Raw genomic sequence first — 17262 nt, 5'->3', positions numbered from 1 at the left:
TCAGGATACATAAAATATGAGCAAATGTATAATAATTAACATCTTATAGAATGGTTATTATTATCATATAGAAAAGGATAAGGAATAGTATACTAGTCTTGTTGACAGAGTAGGGGTTGGCAATGTCAGGCATAAGGAACAATAATGGCAATTGGATCCTAATTTCTTTGCATTCCTGAACAGCTTAATCATTACCGCCTCCATAATTGTAAATGATTGTAGTGATTCTTTTTTTCCAGCTACACATTATTAATACTGCTTTCTCTCCTTTTCCCCCAACTTTATCAGGGGATCATTGAATAGAAAGAAATAATTAAAAGGGATGAATACATTGGCATGATTCTTGAAACCAAAATCAACACAGTGGCTTCCTTCCAATTTGGGGCAGCTAGGTGGTGTACTAAACTGAATTCCAGGCATGGAGTCATGAAGATTTGAATTCAAATCTAGCCTTAGATATTTACTGTGTGATCCTGCTGGGCAAGTCATTTTACATTGTTTGCTTCTGTTTCCATATCTTTACCAAGAAAACCCCAAAAGAGGTTATGAAGAATACAGAGACAACTAAAAATGAATAAATTATAACATGACCTTTAAAAGTTACCAACTGGGGCAACTAGGTGGCACCAGCCCTGGATTCAGGAGGATCCGAGTTCAAATCCAGTCTAAAATACTTGACACTTAGTAGCTTTGTGACCCTGTGCAAGGCACTTAACCCTCATTGCACTGCAAATAAATAAATAAACAAACAAACAAACAAACAAATAAATAAATAAATAAGTTACCAACTTCTGCACTAGATTCAATATCCTAAGCTTTAGTACTGGTTTTCAGAAAGATAAATCACATGACTTTTATTTGTAATTTTGTATAAATGGCTATTACAATGTAACCTCTCAGTCCTCAGACAGAGGTATGTCTTCCTTGCCTAACACAGTGCTGAGAATGATGTTGCTTAATAAACCTATAATGAATTAAATGAGATTGGTTAGCTTACTGTTCACAGACATTACTTTTTTTTATATCAATGGTAAGAGTTGCTATTCATATCTCCTAAACAAAGATATTTTTATAATTATGGAGTTGACCTAGAAGATAGGCTGTACCTATATGTGTTCCATGTGTAAAAGGGTTTATAAAACCTCAGCCTAATTCCTTATCACTTGCATTAGATTTTCCTAGAGTTTTACTTTTGCCCTGGATATAAGAAAGTCACCTTGAGAAGCCAGTGGAATTGTATTAGGCTATTAAGTATCATTAAGTAAATTACTGTCTTTGTGTACACTGTGAAACTACTACAAATTTAAAGCCATTTTCCATGGTTTTAAAAAAGAGCTTTCTGTTTAAACTCAAGGTACATTAGAAGAAGGAGACTCAGTGGAAAGCTTGTGACTATGACTGGTGTGGCAAGTACATATAAAAAGGTGCTATGAGCACCATCTTGGTAGAGGCAAAAAGAGTAATTGGTAATTTCTTTATCCATTATGTCATCTAAGATATTCAATTAGTTGGACCAATTCATGAAGTATCTTGCTTAGTATTTTAAGCAGAATTTTTTTAATAGTACTTTTTTGTGGGTTTCTCATATTTGTCTTTATTTTCAAAGAATTATTCTGAATAACAACTAATACTTTAACAATGTGCTTAGAGGAAGGCAAACTCTTCTGTGTTGAATAATTTTATTTTTCTTCATCTTCTGAGAAAAGTTAATCTTTGTGGTTTGAGGTAGAGGTAAAATCATAATGCCTGGCATGGTCCTTGGCAAAAGTAAATAAATATTTGTCTCTGGAGTAGGCATTCAGTATCTTAATGGTTTCTTCAGAAGCTCAAAGTCTTAGATATTTCCACAATAAAATCCTACAGTATAACAAGGGTCCATTTTTCCCTAAATGACATCTTTTTTTTTTTTTTGGAGAAGGATAATTAAATGACTCAACGTAATTCCTTTATTCTAACATCTACAAAAGACTGGCAGTAATGAGTGTCCATGTATATCAAACTATTATCTTAAAATCTAACAAAATAGTTTGATTGCTTAGGTTTTCCACCAATGATGCTCCCATAATATTTGAGATTTCAAAATATTTTACAAATTCTAAGTAGTCCATGTCAGTTTTCTCCTATCTGAGTGTAACAGGAACTAATGTAATAATTGTTTTGCCTTCTGTATTCTCAGAGCTTATAAATGTACAATCCCAAGGAACATAAATTGTTATTCCTTGTAAATTAGGGTTAACTCTTCAACTGCTTTTCTTAAAATGTGTGAAATAACAGCTGGGCCATACTAATCTCCAGCTGTTTTCCCAAATGTTTTCTCATATTCAATTATATACACATTGATTAGCAATAAGGCCATGATCCTGGAGAGATATGCTGAACACTTCCATAGTGTTCTCAACAAACCATCATCAATCAATGCTAAATCCATTGACCATTTACCTCAAGTTGAGGTCAATCCCTTTCTAGACAAATTTCCAACTGAAAAAATAAAGGTTTTGAGTGTCATTAGTCTCCTCTCCTGTGGCAGAGCACTTGGTGCTGATTCTATTCCAGCTGAGATTTACAAGATCCATTGCTCATACAAAACTGATTGAATTTTGGGAGCTTATATGGCATGAGTAGCTTATTTCCCCAGGAGTTCAAGGATGCCTCCATTATCCACCTCTATAAAGGTAAAGGAAATATATTGTCCTGTGACAATCACAGGGAGGTGGTGTTTCTCTCTTAGTAATTGCTGGCAAGATTCTTTTTTTTATTCTTTTTTTTTAAAATTGAATAGAATTTTATTTTCCAAAATATATGTAAAAACAAATTTTAACATCAATTTTTAAAAAAAAAATTGTGTTCCAACTTCTCTTCCTCCTCCATTCCTACTCCCCACCCACTAGAACTCAAGCATTTCAAAATAAGTTATACATGAGTAGTCATGGAAAACATTCCCACATTAGCTAGGTTGTGAGAGAAAACAGTCTAAAAAACTTCTAAAACTTCAGACTGAGGAATTGTCAAAGAGAAAAAAAACATTTTTAAATGTGTTTCCAGGGGCATCTAGATGGTGCAGTAGACAGATTACTGGCCCTGGAACCAGGAGCACCCGAGCCTAAATCCGGCCTCAGACACCCAACACCCACCAGCCACCCAACCCCGGGCGAGCCACCCAACAACCCCAATTGCCTCACCAAAACAAAAAAAAAAAAGAAAAGAAAAAGAAATGTGTTTCTACCTGGAAAGACCTATATGAACTGAAGCAGAGTGAAATGTACTGTATACAAAATAACAGCACTAGGGGATTATCTGCTGGGAAGTATGTGGTTATTTTCAGCAAGGAAATGGTCCAATATAACCCTGAAGGACTTATGAAAATGGCAACCCATCTACAGAGAAAGAAGTGATAGTATCTGAAAATAGAAGATTCTTGATAGAATCCTCCTTAATAGACTGATATTACCCTGGAAGATGGTCATCTGAGAGCAATTGTGGCTTTAGAAAGGGCCATGAAATGGTCAGTATGGTGTTTCCTGCCCAAAAACTACAAGAGAAATACCAAGAGCAGACAAGAAGTCTTTACATGGTGTTTGTTGGTCTAACAAGGCCTTTCAGCACCTTCATTGTGAGGGTTTATGAAAAATTATGTCAAAATTTGGTCATCAGGGCAGTTCAGAAACACAGTGGATAAAGCACTGGCCCTGGATAAAGGAGTACTTGAATTCAAATCTGACCTCAGACACTTGACACTTACTAGCTGTGTGACCCTGGGCAAGTCACTTAACCCTCATTACCCTGAAAAAATAAATAAGTAAATAAGCAAGTAAGTAAGCAAATGAATTTATAAAGAAACAAACAAATGAATAAAAGAAACAAAAATTTAAAGAAATTGGTTGTCAGGAGATCTCCATCAGTGTTGTATGTCAGTTTCATGATGGCATACTTGCATGGGTTCTTGACAATGTTCTCATGCTTTCCCAGCCACCAACGAAGTGAAACAGGGATGTGTGCTTCCTCCAGTGATTTTTAGCATGATGTTTTCCGCCACATTGTAAAATGCCTTCACTGAGGATTAACATGGAATCAAGGTCAGCTACTTCACTGATGGTAAATTCTCCAACTTGAAAAGGCTACATACCGAGACCAATGTGGAGGGAGTATAGGTGTATGCTTTGTTGTTGTTGTTGTTGTTTGCAACTGATAATACACTCAATGCAGCCTCAGAAGCTGAGATGAAACAAAGTATGGATCAGTTCTCTGCTTCTTGTGCTAATTTTGGCCTAACAATTAACACCAAGAAAACAAAGGTGCTCCATTAGCCAGCACCACACCATCCATATGTGAAACCATCAGTTATAGCAAATGGAGAAATTTGGAATACTGTGGATAAGGTCACTTACCTTGGCACTATACTTTCCAGGGATGTACACACTGATAATGAGGTTGATCTACACATTGCCAAAACTAGCTCAGCGTTTTCTAGCCTCTGAAGAGGTATTAGGCTGCTTACCAAACTCAAGGTCTACAGAGCTATTGTGATGACCTCATTGTTGTATGCTTGTGAAATCAGACAATATACCAGCACCATGCCAGGAAACTGAATCACTTCCATTTGAATTATCTTAGGAAGATTCTGAAGATCATCTGGCTGTATAAGATACCAGATACTGAGGTCCTTTCTTGAACTGAACTGCCAAGCATTCAAACTCTACCAGAGTGTAAATAACTCTGATGGGTTGAATGCCAAACATATGCTTGCCTAAAAGACTATTTTACTGAGAGCTCACAGAGCAAACACTCACCTCACATAGTAGTCAGAAAAAGTGATATAAGAGCACTCTCAAAGTTTCTCTTAAGAACTTTGGAATTGATTGCATGACATGGGAAACACTGGCATAGGACTGCCCAGCATGGCATGCTCTTATTAGAGAAAGTGCTGTGCTACATAAGCAAACCAGAATGGAATCAGCTCCAAAGAAACATGAGATGCAAAAATTTAGAGAATATACCCCAAATGTTCACATGGGCTATATTTTCACAATATGTGGTAGAGCATTCCAAACTCATATTGGTCTGATCAGCCACATTCAGATACAGTGTAACTTGACTCTAATATAGTAATCATTTTGGTCCTCTTCAAGAATGAAGGACAACAACCATCTGAAGTAAGCCAAGAAAGACCAATGGAGAGGCATCAAAACATGAGATGATATTCCTATGGCAGACCTCATTTCTGTGTTCATCATCAGAGATCCTCCTGTGTATTACATTCTGAACAGATGATGGGACTTTGGGTGCTCTTTCTCCCATAAGAGATACTTCAATTTATATGAGTGATTTTACATTGTGTAAAATACATGATTTAAAATCTGATTTTTCAATGCCTACGGCATCTGGCCAGGTCAAGGTTCTATCAAGAAAATTGAGAATAAGCACTTGATCAGCATTTGGCCAATTCTCAATATGCAGCCCCAACTAGAGCTAGTTGCCAATTCTGAGCTCTCAATCTTGGGAAATTATTCACTATGGGTCAGCCATCTTCCAGAAACTAAATCTGTAAAAAAAAAAAAAACTTCTACATTCCCAGGAATGACTACATGGTCACTTTGTATTGTACATTTTGATCTGAGATTTTCTTCATCAGACCTGAAATGATAACATTTCCCTATCAATAGTACTGCTGCATTTCTGCTGAAATGTCTATGTTTTCACCATCCAGCTATATTTCATATTGTTTCATGCTGACATAAATTTAGCTTTTAGCTCATGATCCACTTTTGTAGCCTCCATATTAAACTAGAAAGAAAGATATTCCTTGGTTACATTCTTTTGTGGAGGGTTATTATCTTTCTGCCACTGCAACTTTTGCTGTCTAGTCCATGTGTCCATTTGTCTGGACTTAATAGTACTTTCAAGTACAATCCTGTATAGATTCCCAGCTTATATTATGCATTATGGAATGATACAGATTTTTTTATATGCAACTAATGTCTTCCTCTTCTAAACTGTCTTAATATTTTTATAATAAAGAATGAGAGGCAATCTAGCATAGTAGATAATTAGTCTTAAAGGTCCTGCCTCTGAAACGACTTCCTGAGTGACCCTGGGACAAAACAATTAACCTCACAGTATCTGAGGCACTCTTTAAGACTATAAGTGGCAGAGAAGGTGCCAACCTGTATTTGAAGAGGGAGTTTCCTTGCTCAGGATTTCACTATGCCAAGTAAATAACAGGTCTAATACCTATCCCTATCTATAGTAAATTTAATACCAACCCCATTTATTATACTGTCAAAAATGGCATAATTTTAATTACATAGGTGAAAATCTTATTTAATGAGACAGCAAATAAGCTTCTTGAAAGAATTATGCTTAGCCTATTGTAGGAATTTAGTAAACATTAAAATTAATGTTTCTAGAACAATTGATGTTTGACAATCTGACAGTGACAGTAACACATTCATAATGCTCAGAACTTCAGAGTTCAAGATTTGTAATAACTACCAACATCTGAAGTCTTTTAAAAATAATTTTTATATGTAATAATGTAACAGCAAATTAAAATTCTTGTTTCTCACACACTTTAGAATATTTACTAATTCCCCTATTGCTTAGTGTCATTTACACTCCTCAGCCTGGTATTTTAAGTTCCTGCATGGACAGACACCTAACTACTTCTCAGCATACTCATTTTGTTGCCATCAGGAAATGGATTTTATGATTTTTCTTTATGTATTCTGGCTTTTTCTAAATTGACAGATTTATTTATATTTTTCATCTCTACTCTAAATTCTAAATTCTACTCTTCCTTGAAAGGAAGGTTCAACTTAAGATATCTCCTTTAAGAAGTTTTTTTTCTAAAACATAGTAACCCAATTACTGCAGGTTTAGCCATGGATCATTACATAAAACCATTTGGAATTATACTAAAAAAGTACCTAAAATAGGCCTACATTTGATACAGATGTTCCATTGCTAGGTTTATCCTTTGGGTAGGATCCATACAGTGGTGGTTGAACATATGACACAGAGTATGAGAACATCTATTTAGCCTCTGGAATGACTTTTTCTTCCTAACATAATGTCCTACTGGAAGTTCTATGTTCAGAGAAGGACCCCCATAACAAAGGTTCACTAAAACTCTCCAGATCCTAGGAATAACCCTGTTGTGGGAGAAATATACTTCATTTACTTGTCACTTTAGCTTGTGCCTCTGCCAATGTGCTTTCATTTTTACAAACCATCTATTTTCAATGATAACAATTTGTGATCTTAAATGAAGTCAATTACTTAAAAACTAGGCAAAAGAAATAATGTTATCAGAGGTATTCATATATTAAAACAAAAAACAGATACAGTATAATCCACAGATAAACCTGAGTCACAATATCCCACCAATACTCCTCTATATCTTTATGTAGAATTCAGGTCTTGTTTCAAGTTTCAGCACTCTAGGACCATATCTCATGCTTACTAATCTATTTTTAAAACATGATAGACATATCTGAATATAACACTTTAGATGCAGTCAGATGAGGGTGAGGTACAGATCTATTATCATCACTTTATTCCCAGAAGTTCTACCCCTATCATTATAGCCTAAATTTATATTAATGGATTTTGTTTTGTATTTTTTTTCTCTTTTTGTTTTTGTTTTAGGTTTTCATGTGCACCTGATGACTTGGAGTCTGCTAAAACTCTCAGATGTTTTTTTTTTTTAATAGCAAATTACATCTATACACCTACCTATACTTCTCCCACTGTGTACTTATGAAATTGATTTGTTTTTTACCCAATGGTAAATGTTTTAAGAAGACAGTCATGAAATGGAGACCCAATACTGCCCTCTCAGTCTCCTCTGAGCAAGCTTAGGCTGCTCACAGCATTCTTCCCCTGCAAATTACTATTTTCTGCTCCTGGGAGTTGAAATCGAGGAAGGAAGATACAGTTCTAGGAGTCCAAGGAATAGAGAGCATTTCAAAAGAAAAAGTAGGGTAGCGGTAGAATATTTCAAAGATGTTCCTATAGTCCACAGAGTGAGCAACTTCTCTGAACATAGTTCTTTTGACCATCAGTCAGCCAACTGTATATGATTTAATGAATGAAACAAAAGCTTATTAAGTTTTTACTTATGTGCTCAATGCTATGCTAAGTTCTAGGAATCTAAATAGAAAAGAGAGTTCTTGTTTTTAAGGAGTTGACATGGTAATAGTGAAGACAAAACATAGGAAATGTTTCAGCAGCAAGTCGATGTAAAGGTCCTATGGTCCTTAGAGTACAGCAACAAAGGAGATGGTATTTCCAACTTAATGTCATTTCCACTGATAAAATCATTTTAGTTTTGAGTTTGAATAATTTTATAGTACAAAAGTCTTTGGTGGCAATAATTTTCTTTCCTAGATTTCTGTAGCCATGACCAGATCACCTGCAGGAATAGGTGCCAATATGTATTTCCAATGGGATTGCTTACCGGGATGATAGCTGAGGGCACAGGACTGAAAGCATCACCATTGCTAATTGCCAGCAAGCATTCCAAGTCTCTATGGCCCAGTGAGGAAGGTATAAGTAATCAAGGCCACTTCTATTTGTCAACATACACTCTGGAGAATCTCATCAAGTTCCTTGATGGGACTCATTAAATTAATCAAGAGCATTCCAGAAAATCACAACTATAGGAATAGGGAATTTTAGACATATTTTTATTGGTGGTTGTTGTTTGTCCTTTGTTCTTGAAGATGTCTAGGCTTACAAGTGAATTGGATTTAATTGAGGCAGAGCTGTGCAGAGTCATCAGCCTCACTTTTTCCTCCATAATCATCAGAGTCCAGTCGTAAGACCTAGGTAAGATGACAGATGATTCCCTGACCCTGCTGCCTTTGGTTAGAGAATAACTAAGTTACAGAGAAGTTAAATAACCTGTCCAAGTTCATATTTTGAACTAGTGGTAGAGCTGCAACTTGGTCTCTTGAGATCTGGTGCCCCTTTCAACTCTAGAGCAATGATGCTAGAAGACTGTGAGATGCTCCATTGTTAAAAAAATTAAAAAACAAACAAAAAAACCCATAATTATGTAGTTCTAATCTAGATTTTACTTATTAAGGTCAGAAAGTAAAGCTGATAGTACTTTTAAAAGATATTCAATAATATAGGTTGAGACAAAAATAATTTTCTCTTTAAGTTACAATTAACTGAAAAAGTTTATTAATGAGAACCACTAGAATCTTGAATATTGCAGTTAACTGAGGTTTTATACTTATATTTTATTGTTGAAAAGTGGAATTTTTTGGTAGTATCAAGAAATGGCAAGTAACAAGCTTCTCAGAGAAAATACTATGACAATTAGTCAAAAATTAATATCACAGACATTTTTTGTAATAATAGAATCCTATCTGTAAAAGAGCTTCATCTCTTAAGAGAAATTGATTTTAAAAGACAATAAAGAAACACATCAATCTTAGACAAAGATGTAATTGTAAATAGGTGTAGGTTAACTGGATTCATTGAAAAGCAGGTCATTGTAATCACTATAAAATTTCAGCATTTAATATAGTCAGTTTAATCCGATTCATGTCACCAAAGTAAAGCAATCAACCAACAACCATTTACTAAGGTTTTTTTATAATGTGCTAGATGCTGCAAAAGTCACTGGATATACAAAGACAAAAATGAGAGTCCCTCCCCTCAAGGAGTTTATTCTCTGTCAGGTAAGTATCAATGGAGTTGAAATAAGGAATAAGATAGGTGAGCAAATAAATATTTTTTTTCATAGTTAAGCAAAGTCTGAGAGCCCCAACTATCATAGGATCATAAACTTAGAACAAAAATATATCAAATAGGTTATCTGGTCCAACCTTCTGTGTTATTTAAAATATTGTGTGATGAGGCTGGGTTTTCTAAAATATTGCTTCTTATAAATTAATGGCTATTCCACCAGTTTGGCAGTAACCATTTATTATTAATTAATATCATATAGTAATGTTGTATTGACTACCTGTCTCCCTGACTTCCCCACTAGTCAAAGATTTATAGGCCTAAAGAATTAAATACTCAGCATGGAGATTAAAAGAGTCCCAGGAAGAAGAGCCAAGAGCCAAGAGACAGTGAGCCTTTTGTGCCCAGGGATTATATCCTCTTTCTTGTAGTGGCAGGTCACCCCACATTGATCTAAGCTAATTGGTTAGAATCATTCAGTTCCATTGACTGACATGACTTTGGAGGTGGTCTAGAAATCAAATTCCAAACATCTAGGTGTGCTTCTTCCCCTAGTGAATCAGAAGGATGAATCTGCATTCTTTTTGTTAAGCTGAAGGAAGGCTCATCACCGGCTGGTTTCTGGTGAGGGGGAGAGAGAAGCTCACACTAACATGCCTGGGTTTCTCCTAGAAATTCATTATTAATAATTATTTTCTCACAGTGAATAATTTGTAGATAGAGAAACTGAGGTAAAGAGAGAAATTATTTGCACAGCTTCACACAAGTTATAAGTAGCTGAGTTTCAGAGAAAATCTGATGGAAACAGAGAGAGGAATCAAAGATGAAATAACAACATATACTTTACCACAGAGGAAAGGAAGTCAAAATTTCCTGAAGAATAAATCTATTCACTAAATTCTATTATCCTGAAATTATAATAACTTCACATAGAAGCTCCAAGAAGGCAATCAAGAATTATGTTAAGCAATGAAATAATAAGGGCAAAATTTGGAGCACTTAAGCAAAAGAGTATCACATAGAAGAAGATGGTGGAGACCTTTGACCAAAAGACAGAGACCTTACCAAAAAAATAGATTTTCTGAAAAAGAGATTCACTTTTACAAAGAAACTTCTATGAAACCTTATATCATATTCTATATCTTTAATCATCAAAAGTGTTTCTTATAATTTACAGTATAGAAAATGAATCAGTGAAACAGATGAACTATGCAAGCAAAAGGAGCAATTGGAACTAATAGTCTAGTGTTTAATAAAACCAAGAACATAATTAAAGGGGGAGACTCTTATTTTTGAAAAATGAATCACTGGGAAAATGAAAGACAATTTGGGGAAAATTAAGTTTAGAACAGGTTTTTATACAATATAACAAAGAAAATAGATTACAGAATGAGCATATAAAAAGGTGATAGTTTAAAAAATAGAAAATACCAAGTCTAATAATTTTCATAATCTTAGTGTAGATGTTTTAACCAAAACATGGAAAAGATGTAGGGGGTAAGCATGTATAAAGGACCTAGTATATGTCAGGCACTGTTCTAAGCACTTTACAAATATTATCTAATTTAATCCTCACAACAACCATACAAGCCAAGTACTGTTTATTATCCTCATTTTGCAGTTCAAGAAATTGGAGTAAATAGAGATTATGTTTTGCCCAGTTTTGAACTGTATGAGCCTTGTATTTAAACTCAAGTATTTCTGATTCCAGGTCTCCATCTCTATCCACTACACCAGATAGTTGCTTCAAGGAAAACCAATAAAAGACAAAATGGTCAATTTGTTTATGTGAAATTAAACAAAAGGTTTTTATGAATAAAATATTGGAGAAAAATAATTTTTCATGTATAGGCTGAGCCAATAAAAAATTATAAATGTTACTTAATTGATTTACTTATTCAGTACCATATTCATCAAATTACCAAAGATTTATTTTATAGAGTTAAAAATAATAAAATTCATTTGCAGGGGCAAAAACATAATATAAAAGAAATCAATAAAAATGGGGAAAAGAGAGAAAAGAAGCATCAGAATGCAAACTATATTGTATAGCTATAATCATCAAAACAATTTGATGCTGAGTAATAGGTTGATCAGTGGAATAGATGATAGATACAAAATACAGAAGCAGATTAGCATAGTTTCCTGTTCTTTATTATTGTTATTCATCCATTTCAGTAATACCTGATTCTTTTTGACACCATTTGGGGTTTTCTTTTTTTTTAATAAACTTTTTTATAGATTGTGGTTCCAATTTTTATCCCTCTTTCCCTTTCTCCTCTCCCCCCTCCCTAATATGCCAATCATATGACTATGTAAAACATTTCCATATTTGTCTTTTGTACAAGAAAATTTGATTAAAAGAAAAAAATGAAAGAAAGTGAAAAATAGCATGCTTCAGTCTGTTCCATCAACATCAGTTCTTTATTTGGAGTTGGACAGTATGTTTCATCAAACGTCCTTTCAGATTGTCTTTGATCATTGTATTGTTTAGAATAGTAAAGTCATTCACAGTTCTTCATCAAACAATAGTGCTGTCTCTGTGCAGGATGTTCTCTTGGTTCTGCTCATTTCACTATACATCATTTCATACTTGTTTTTCCAGGTCTTTCTGAAGTCATCCTGCTTGTCATTTCTTATAGCACAATGATATTCCATCACCATCATACAGCACAGTTTATTTAGACATTCCCTAATTAATTGATGGGCATATCCTCTGGTTTCCAATTCTTAGCCACCACAAAAAGAGCTGCTTTAAATATTTTTGTACAAATTAGTCTTTTTCTCTTTTGGGGGATGTCTTTGGAATATAAACCTAGCACTGGTATTGCTAGATCAAAGGGTATACACAGTTCTATAGCCCTTTGGGCATAATTCTAAATTGCTCCATAGAATGGTTGGATCTTTTCACAACTCCACCAAAGTGGATTAGTGTACCAGCTTTACCACATTGCCTCTAACAACCAAAATTTTCTGATTTTGTTATAATTGCCACTCTGCTAGGTGTGAGGTGATACCTCAGAGTTGTTTTAATTTGTATTTCTCTGATCAATAGTGATCTAGAACATTTTTTCATGTGATTATAGATAGCTTTGATTAATTTGTCTGAAAACTGCCTGTTCGTATCCTTTAACCATTTATCAATTAGGGAATTGTATTTTATAAATTTGACTTACTTCTCTATATTTTTGTAAGTTTTTTTTCTGATAAAGGTCTCATATATATGTATGTATGCATATATATACACACATACATACATATACATTTATGCATACATGTATATATAGAACTGCATATATAGAGAACTGCATCAAAATTTCAAAAATAAGACATATTCCCTAACTGATATCAAGATATTGATTTATATCAATTGTATCAATCAAATGATATTAATATCCTATTTTCAGAGGAAAAACAAAGTTATTAAATACCTATGAAAATAATTATCTAAATTACTCATGATTAAAGAAATAGAAACTTTAAAAAGTCTGAGCTTCTACCTGGAATGCATATCTATCAGATTGGCTAAGTTGCTAGAAATGGCAAATGGCAAATGTTGCAAGGAACATGTGAAAATAAGGACACTAACTTACTATTGGTAAAAATGTGAATTATTCCGAATATTCTGAAAAACAATATGGAACTGTGTCCTCAAAGCTATTACATTGAACATACTTTGATCAATTGTTACCAATAATGGTTTTACACTGGAGAAAGATCAAAGAAAAAGGAAAAGGACCCATACAAACCAAAATATTTATTAGAGCTATTTTCATTTTAGCAAAGAATTAGAAACTGAGTGGATGTCCATTGAGAGGATAAGGGCTAAACAAGTTAAAGTATACGGATGTGATGAAATACTATTATGTTTGAAAAAATGATGGAGAGATTTCAGAAAAATAAACAAAACAAAACTGGAAATACTTGTCTGAAATGATACAAACTAAAATGAGTAGAACCAGGAAAACAATTTATATAGTTACAATGATATTGTAAAGATAATCAACTTCAAAAGACTTAGAAACACAATGACTAACCACACTTCCAAAAATTTCATGATAAAATATGTTATCTTACCTAGCTGATAAACTCAGAAAGCTTATTGAATTTAATATATATACATATATACATATACATATATATATCTTTATGGTTTTTTTTTAACCTGGATAATATGGGAATTTGTTTTCCATAAATATATATATATATGTATATATGTGTGTGTGTGTGTATATATATATATATATATATATATATATATTATATATATATATATATATATATTTGTAATGGGTTCTATTGTTCTTTCCTTCTCAATGGTTCAGAAAGAGATTTGGAGGAGGGAGGGAATTTGAACTGAAAATAAAATAAAATTCAATTACAAAATCAACATGTAATTAGATTTGACAATTAGTTATAACCTTGGTTTACAACCTGGCGGATATATATAACTTCTCTTTGTTGAAGAGAATGCCTGCATGAGAGGTAAAGTCAGAGAAAGCTTTGGAGATGAGACTTCATTGCTTTGAAGGAGGACATGTATTCCCTGTCTCTCTTCAGGGAGAGATCTATGGAGAAACAAGAGACATGTAGAGTAGTTAAATTCTAAACATTTCTCTATTTCCTGCTTGATCCCTTAAGACTTTGAGGAATTACCCCTTAGATGAGATTGTTAATTCAGTTTACCCAAGTTTGGTAGTTTCAGTTTACCCAAGATATCTTGTTTAAAATGGGAAAGCTAGTTTACTCCATTTATTGCTTCTCTTATTGTTTACTTGCTGTTTGGAAAAATAAGATTATTTACTCTTTGTGATTGTCTTGTGTAACTAACATTTAGTAGGATGGGAGACAAGCCTTAATATATGACCTTGGGATATTACTCTTTTAAAAAAGAGAGGTCAGGAAAGTGGCTTGAAAATAAAAATTATCTTTCCCCACCAAAGTATACATACTTGGGAGGACAATGCATATAATTCTGATCTGGTACTCCCATCTCTGACAAGAGTAAAATAGGACAGATTCATGACCTTAATTCCTCTTCCTTCTAAGGCAAAGATCAAAGTCTCCCTTGGAAAGGGCCAGAGTCGATCCTGGATTTTACAGAGACCTTGTAAAACATGACTAACCTGCACCCCCCTAACCCTGTCCCAACCTCATATTACCTTGGTGTAGGATTAGAAAGAAGGTTGAAATTGAAATAAGTAGACCTACATTCAAATTTCATTTTTGGAACTTCCTAGCTCAGACACCATGGACAATTGACATGTTCTCTGAGCCTTAATTTTATAAATTGAGGATAATAATACTTTCATTTAAATCACAGGGTAGTTATGAGGCATTAAGTGCTCAGGATATGTCATCTTAGGTTCCATTTAGGCTCCTTTCCTCTTTGGAACATGTTATTATTCCATTAACTTCTATGGTTTCTGCTCGGTACAGAATAGTTTTATTTTATTTGAAATTCCTTTCCCTTATATTTGAAAGTCTTTCTCTTACAGAATTTGTTATTTGTCAGTAGAACTGATATATTTAACTACTATTCATCTTATATTTTGCATCACAGGGTTTGTTGGATTTTTTAAATAATAAATATTTTTCTTTATTGTTTTGGGTTCCAATTTTTTCCTTTTTCCCCTCCCTCATCTCCCCCCTCCCTGAGGTGGCAAACAATAATATGTGGCTTATACATATATCATTATGTAAAACATTACCATATTTGTCATTTTGTACAATAAAACTTGATTAAAAGAAAAAAATGAAAGAAAGTAAAAATAGCATGCTTCAGTCTGTTCCATTAATATCAGTTCTTTCTTTGGAGGTGGATAGTATATTTTATCAGTAATCCTGTGGGTTTCTCTTGAATCACTGTATTGTTGAGAAGAGTAAAGTCATTTACGATTCTTCATCAAACAATATCGCTGTCTCTGTGTACAATGTTCTCTTAGTTTTGCTCACTTCACAATACATCATTTCATACGTGTTTTTCCAGGCCTTTTTGAAATCATTCTGCATGACATTTCTTATAACGCAATAATATTCCATCACACAGGGGCAGGTAATTGGCCCACTAGATAAAGCACTGGCCCTGGATTCAGGAGGACCTGAGTTCAAATCCGGCCTCAGACACTTGACACTTACTAACTGTGTGACCCTGGGCAAGTCACTTAACCATCATTGCCCCTCAAAATACTACTACTACTAATAATAATAATGTCACCATAATTTTGTTTTTTGCTTTACTTTGCTTCATTTCTGGAAGGAATCTATGCATTTTTTCAAATACTTCTGTGTTCTGAAGTACCAGGAACTTTATTGTATTATTTCTTATGTGGTATTCAGATTTTTAAAACTTGTCATATTTTTATGGGAACCATGTAATTCTTAATTTATCTCTATATATTTTGTCTTCAAGATCAATATATTTTGCTTATATAGAAATAATTTTTTTATTCTTTTTGGTTCACTATTTTAAAAAGGAAGGAAATATGGCATTTAATTTTTAAAACTTCAATTTTATTTAATTTTCATTTACAAACTTTTTCCATCCATTCTCCCTCTCTCTATTTCATTGAAAAGGCAAGAAAATACAAACCCATTATAAATATGTAGTCATGGAAAAGAAATGACTATATTGGTGATAACACGCACATACCTTCCCCCACCCAATAAAAAAGGAAAGAAAGAAGAAAGAAAAATATATGTCAATCTGCACTGAGTCAATTGGGATTATACATGGAGGTAAATAGCATATTTTATAATTTATCCATTATGATTGCAGTTGACTATTTGTGTTGAGCAGTGTTCCTTAGCTGTATTTTTATAAATTTATTATCTTTATAATGTTGTTGCTATTATATAAACTGTTCTCCTGCTTCTGCTTACTTTACATTGCATCATTTTCATAGAAGTCTTCCCAGTTGTTTTTTTTCTCGATCTTCATCTTTTCTTGTTGTATAATAGTATTCTATCAGATTCATATACTATAACTTGATCATCTATTCCCCAATTCCTCTTCAATTTCCAATTCTTTGTGGCTACAAAAAGAGATGCTATAAATATTTTGGTTCATATGGATCCTTTGCTTCTTTCTTTTTAAAATCTCTTTGGAATATAGATCTAGTAGTGGTATCAGTGGTTCAAAGAATATGTATAGTTTAACTGGTAATTGGGCATGGTTCCAAATTCCTTTCCAGAATGCATGGACCAATTCATAATTCTACCAACAGTGCAGGACATCACCTAAACTTTCCCATATTCATATCCAAATAACTATAAAATGGCACACCCAAAATGAATTCTGGAATGGCAGAAGAAGTTAAGACAGGGTGAAACACCTTTTTTGGCCCAAAAAACTTGTAATGTCAGCAGAAAAGGTCTGTTTCACGGGAGTAAAAGAGGAGTGCAGTCCAAAACAGGACAGATCCTGGCAAGCCAGTAGCAGATCCTCTCTAAGCAAGCCAGGAGAAGGCCTTCAGCTGCAGTGTGGTACCAGGTAAGCAGGCACATGCCAACATTGGAATCCCCAATATGCCTAGTTCTGTTCACTTCATTTTGTATCAGTTAAGC

The 17262-nt window shown here is 33.9% G+C and overlaps 1 pseudogene; it reads right to left on the bottom strand.

Annotated features, from left to right (window-relative positions):
- Positions 1-1644: 1644 nt before the first annotated feature.
- LOC122737125 lies at positions 1645-5775 on the bottom strand (annotated as a pseudogene).
- Between the last annotated feature and the right edge of the window lie 11487 nt (positions 5776-17262).

This window comes from Dromiciops gliroides, chromosome 1, assembly GCF_019393635.1.
Source record: "Dromiciops gliroides isolate mDroGli1 chromosome 1, mDroGli1.pri, whole genome shotgun sequence".
Taxonomy (NCBI): domain Eukaryota; kingdom Metazoa; phylum Chordata; class Mammalia; order Microbiotheria; family Microbiotheriidae; genus Dromiciops; species Dromiciops gliroides.
Note: the sequence above shows the minus strand (reverse complement) of the source record. Positions and strands in the feature narration are given on the sequence as shown.